Raw genomic sequence first — 6,000 nt, 5'->3', positions numbered from 1 at the left:
AGCAGTTGCTAGTGGGTTTTATTTATCAAAAGACTGATTTGTGTGTATTCTCTTATGTATGTTTCAATTTTATTGAAACTGGTTCTTTCAGTAGAGTTGTTAGATGTCCCTCACATTACCAAATGAATAGATTTGTTTTAGAGTAGATCTTCACAGATATACGAAATCATAAGATTTAAACTACTTTTCTAATCGAGGGGGTGTGGGAGTGGATGGATGTGACATTTTTGGCTTTTCTCTTTAAAAAAAAAATACTTTAGAACAAAACATATGAGGATTCTTGTAGATATTGAATACAAGAGGGGAAAGTCTTAGGAGGGAATATTAAATTTTGTTGTAGCCTTTTCCCATAGGACTGATTTGGAACTGCTTGGTCCTATGAAACATGGAGTGGATAATCAAATTTGTACTTTTAGTCTTAACACACAGCTAAATCCTGGAGTGCTCAAATTTGCTTTGTTTTGGAAGGATCAAAGATCTGACTTGAGTTTTTGTACGCAGTATGCTGTCTGGTTTCACTTTGATTCAATTAGGAAATAGATGATAAGCTTTTACAACACTCAAGGGGTCACTTGGATGGAGTTAATGAAGAAACAAAAGGTGTAATAAGGCAAATGCTCTTTTCTGAGTGACTAATGTTTGAAGGGGGGGCAGCTGTATTAGGAGCAGATGAAGGGGAAGAAAAACATACATCAAGTCTGCCCCAACCATTTATTGACATGCAGTCTTAGTTTACATGAAAAAGCAGCCACAAATGCTCACTGGAATGAAAAGATAGAGATTTTAAGTTCGTATTTCTTTGTTCTGGGCTTGGAAAAATAATTTAATGAAAAGAAACTGTTGCAGTCTCTACAGTTTTAAAAATCATACTTGGATCTCAAAAGAGTAGAGAAAGAGTAGAGTCCACAGCAGTCATGTTAAGCAGTTATAACTCCTGTTTATAGTCAATGAGACTTCTAATTAAAAAAGAAAACAAACAACAACATACAATAGCTCATCTTGCAGGAGAAGGGAAGTGTATACATGCACCTTGATATTTTGTATAAAGACAAAAACATTTTAAAAGGAGAAAAAAGAACATATTGGATAAATAAAATTTTATTTTTGTTTTGCTTTATTTTTATTGGAACAAAGATAGTATTCCACTTCAAGAACCCTCTGTTTGTTTTTTTGTGGCTTTTTTTCCCATCTACTGGCAATTATAGAAGCTTGGGTTATTTTCTAAACACAAAAGAAAAAATACATTGAAAAACAGTCCAGTTTTCCTTCCACAACTGATTTTACAGGGGTATTGACAGTGCTAAGGGAAAGAAACAACTATTTTGGAAAATGTGGCTGCAGCACTAAAATGAAATAAATGAGCTATAGCCTCTTACTCATTACAGAGTTGAACTCAGCTTTGAAAATTCTGTAAATTTTTTCCTACCTTCAACAGTCTGTATGTATTTCACTATACGGCTTTTTACACAAAAAAAATTGAGATCCATGACAGGGCTTGAAAAATTATTAAAATAGAAACTGTGGAATTTGTTAGGGTTGTTGAGGTGCCAGTTAGACCTGATTAAGTTTAATTAGGCTAAGAACACATTACATCTTTGCCTGGATACAAAGTTATGCTAAGTGTGACCCAAGTAAGAACATGCTAGAGCTGGCAAACTGCAGAAACCCATCTGTGCTCTGCTTCCTGGAGGACAGCGGGCCGATCCCTGGAGCAGAGCAAACACGAGCTGCTATGCCTGCACCGTGCTGCCATGCCATGAGGCCAGCTTCTGTCCAGAAGCATGACCCTATCAGTGCAGCCTTGCAGCTGACAAAGCCTGCTCCCAAGCGCTGCCATGAAGCACAATATGGTTTCTTGTCCCACCATGCTTAGCTTGGTGGATGGCGGCCTGGCAGGCCATCGGATCTGCATCTGATTTTGTCTGGACATGGCCTGTGGCAGCTCCCGTGCTAAAGATCGTACGGGTACAGAGGCATATCTCATACCATTACCTTTGCCACTAAAACACATTACTTTCTTGTATAGCCTGGGAATAAAATTATTTTCTGTTTTGCTCATATGAAGGTTCTTAATTCCTATAATGCAAGAGTTGTTTATCTAACATAGGCAAAATAATTTAAATTATTTATTAGTGGCACATTTAATTGAATAGTTTAGCTGCTTAATGTGCATAGAGTACATCATTTGTGTCCTTCTTAAATGACAGATAGTTTCTTTGTTTTCATCTTTTTAACTAGATGAAATGGATGCATATGTTAACTGTTTATGCTGTTTGGTTTACCCCATTCTTTTGATAGGCTAATAACCCACTTTGCTGAGGAGTGCACAGCTTTAATTTCTACCATTAACTACAATGACTTTAGAAAGAAAACAAACTGTGACATTGTTTGGGTGACATAAATAGTAGATTTTCCTGATCAGACCATTTACAAAGTTTAGCATAATCTAAACTACTACGTTGTGGTTTAATATTTAATCTAGGGATGTTTGTAACAGACTTCATGAACAGGACCAATACTTGTTTAAAGTGTTGTAATTTTAGCTAAACTCAATGCCTCTTAGTGTCCTGCAGCATAAGAGTTGTTACAACACTATGCCAAATTCTTAAGTTAGAATGTACTAAGCTCAGATAGAGAGAGCAGAACAAATAAATGAAAGTGAAATCAGCTGCTCTTAAATAAAATAAGAATTTCAAAAGAATGTAGCTTGTCTTGTGAGCTCCATTTTATAATGACAGCTGTTTTATTACACCTTTTACTGACCATGTGTTTGATCAATATAAAACTCTAATAATATAACAAGATCCCACAATGTTTTCTGACAAGTACTTGTAAATTTTTCTGGAATACTACTTGTTAAACAAAGATTAAATGTGGCTATTAAAAGCTGGCAATAATGTTCCAGGAAGAGAGCTTTATTTCTGCACATGAAATGGGTACTGGGAAAGGATTGTTAAACTCTGTAAACTTAAAAAAATGAGGTAGTGACAGAATAGCTATTACTTTATATAAATAGTCCAATAAGCAAAATTGCACTTGCCTTGGACTACATCACTATGAGATTCTCAGCAGTACAGAAAGCAAAGAAGAATTGTGCTCATTCCTATACAGCATCACTTCAGATAAAATAATATGAATTGCATCAATTACATGTCCTAATTGATACTGTTTGATTAAATGACCTAAACATGCATTGCTGAGATTATTGCTTACTGTGTAATGGTGGCACTAGCCTGACTATTGTCAGTTTAAGTGTTTGAGTGTAAAACAACTCAAAATGATGCTGGGCATAATTTAAGATTTAATTTGCTTTCTAAATCTCAGATTAGAAAGTCAATGAGTGCTGGATTACAAATATCCTCACTCCCACTGATCACCAGCTATACACATAAAAAGTCTTTCTGACCTGCATGTAACCACCTGTATGAGCTGATGTTCATTATAGAGGGTTCAAATTCTTGACCTTAGAACAGGAGTTAGAAGGCTGCAATGCTGCAGAATAACTACTTAAGAATTAAACAAATGCTGAGAGCATGTCCAAAGTTTATCCTTCTCTTAGGAGAGAAAGTTAAGATGACATGAATAAGCAGGCAGTTCAGCTGCATGATAGAAATTGTCTCAGAAATTTGAAGTCAGCAGTTAATCTCCTGGTTGAAACATAAGCCCATGGAATAGGAATAACATTTCCTTGGTTTTCCCAGACAAGTTTTGTGGATCAGACCCCATAAAGAGCCTAATTTTGCCTAGGTTTGAGGGAACTGACACCCACATCTCCAGCTACAGGTTGTTCTTCTCTTTGAAGTTAAGTCATAGAAAAACAAAGAATGAAAAACACGTAAGTCCAGAGGAGAGAAGACAAAAAAGAGCTTATCTGTCCTGTGGTGGTTGAGGCTTCTAACTGAGAATGGAGAGTCCAGGTACTGCTTACCTAATTACTGTTGAGTGTTGAATATAAAAATAAACTGAGAAAAAGACTCATTCCCTCCCAGCTGAGTGCCATCACCACTAGATTTAAAAGTCACTACGGTCTCATACGCCTGATAGAAAAATGTAATTTTTAGTAGTCATTGAAAATTATTCCAGATTTGTTCAGGTTAGATCTAGATGTTTGCTGCATGTTGCTAGTTATAATTCAGTGTTAAATATAGATTTATGTATTTTGAGATAAAGATTACCTTTGATCTAATCCTGGGATACACCTTGCTTATTTTTGGAGATCCATGAAAACAAACTCTGTGACAAGATCTATACATAACTAGTCTTACAAACTTAAGATGATCAATTAACAGCAACTCTTTTTTTTTGGCAATTCTCCTGACCACATAAAAGTCTTTTGATGCTCATCCAAAGATATAAGAGATTACATTTTTCTCCATGTGCAAATCACAAGCTAGACTTCTGAAGTTAATCATATTTTAATGATATAAAATTATATGAGTTAGATAAGAATAAGGTGACATGCTTAAACCCAAGTAATGAATGAATTCTCTTTTAAAAAACAAGGCCAACTAATTTCTTTGTAAAACTAGTGAAGTAATGATTTGGGAAGATAAAACACTTCAGAAAAACAAAATTTCCTTTTTTTTCCTTAAACTTTTTATGTAGCCTGCTTAGTAGCTACAAAATAATGTTAGAAACAATATCAGTCCTGCAGAATATAAAATAAGGGTTTATTCTGCTGTGTCGTGTGTGTCCGTCATCCCCCCCCCCCCCCCTCTTTTGTTGGGGGCCCCAAAGCTGGACACAGACTCCTACAACACTAGGCCTTCTGGGCTGTGAGCGCACATTGCTGGCTCACAGTCAGTTTTCCATCCACTACTACCCGCAAGTCCTTCCCAGGGCCGCTCTCCATCCACTCCTCACCCAGCCTGTGTTTGTGCTTGGGATTGCCCCAACCCATGTGCAGGACCTTGCCCTTGGCCTTGTTGAACTTCATGAGGTTTGCACGTTCCCACCTCTCCAGCCTGTCCAGGTCCCTCTGGATGGCCCATCCCTTCCCTCCAGCGTGTCGACCACACCACACAGCTCGGTGTCGTTGGCAAACTTGCTGAGGGTGCACTCAGTCCCACTGTCCATGTCACCAACAAAGATGTTAAACAGCACCAGTCCCAACACCCACCCCTGAGGACGCCACTCGTCACTGCTCTCCACTTGGACATTGAGCCATTGACCGCAGCCCTTTGAGTGTGACCATCCAGCCAGTTCCTTCTCCACCGAGTGGTCCGTTCATCAAATCCAAGTCTCTCCAACTTAGAGACAAGGATGTCTATTCTTATGTACTAACTTTCTACATAATTTTCCCTGTAGGTATTGGATTATAAGGTTTGCCATCTTACCCTTCCATGTGACCTTTTAAAATATAGGAAAATATGGTGGCATTGGTCTCAGTCTGGCTGTAGACTCTGTGGCTGATAAATGAAAAATGATTTCTCAAAGCAGCAATTTGTTGTATGTTACTTTTATTCTGTCTCCTCTGGGAGAGGTAGTAAGGATAGTTTCCCCAGCAGAAAGCAAGAAAGATAGAAGTAGAAGCTGAGTCAGCCTCCTCCCTTTTACTTTTTATCCTCCATTTGAAGAGGATAAAGCTCACATAACCATTTTAGTCAATCTTTTACTGCATGAATTTCTTGCAAAAATGAAAGACTAGGTCAACATAGAAAACAACCCCAATAGTTCTGTGAGTGTCAGAACGAAGTCTGTTTTTTCTAACACTTTGTTGTAACAGTTGATTGTAATTGATGCCTAGAAAAGCTTTTTGCATATCTCTACACTAACATTGGTCAGACTCATGTTAGGGGAGTTTTCATGATGGCTTTCACTATTTCTTCAATGTTCTTACAGGGAGCGTATCATGGAAATTATTATTCTTTTATTCATCTCTTGAAGGTCACCTCCTGTTTCACTGTGGTCTAGTGTAACTCACTAGCCACAACCCAGAAAAGGGGGAATTTAGCTGTAATCTCAAACTAAACACAGAAAATCTTTCCCCTGGAATTTTTG

Source organism: Strix aluco, chromosome 18 (assembly GCF_031877795.1).
Source record: "Strix aluco isolate bStrAlu1 chromosome 18, bStrAlu1.hap1, whole genome shotgun sequence".
NCBI lineage: Eukaryota > Metazoa > Chordata > Aves > Strigiformes > Strigidae > Strix > Strix aluco.
This window is presented reverse-complemented; position numbering follows the sequence as displayed.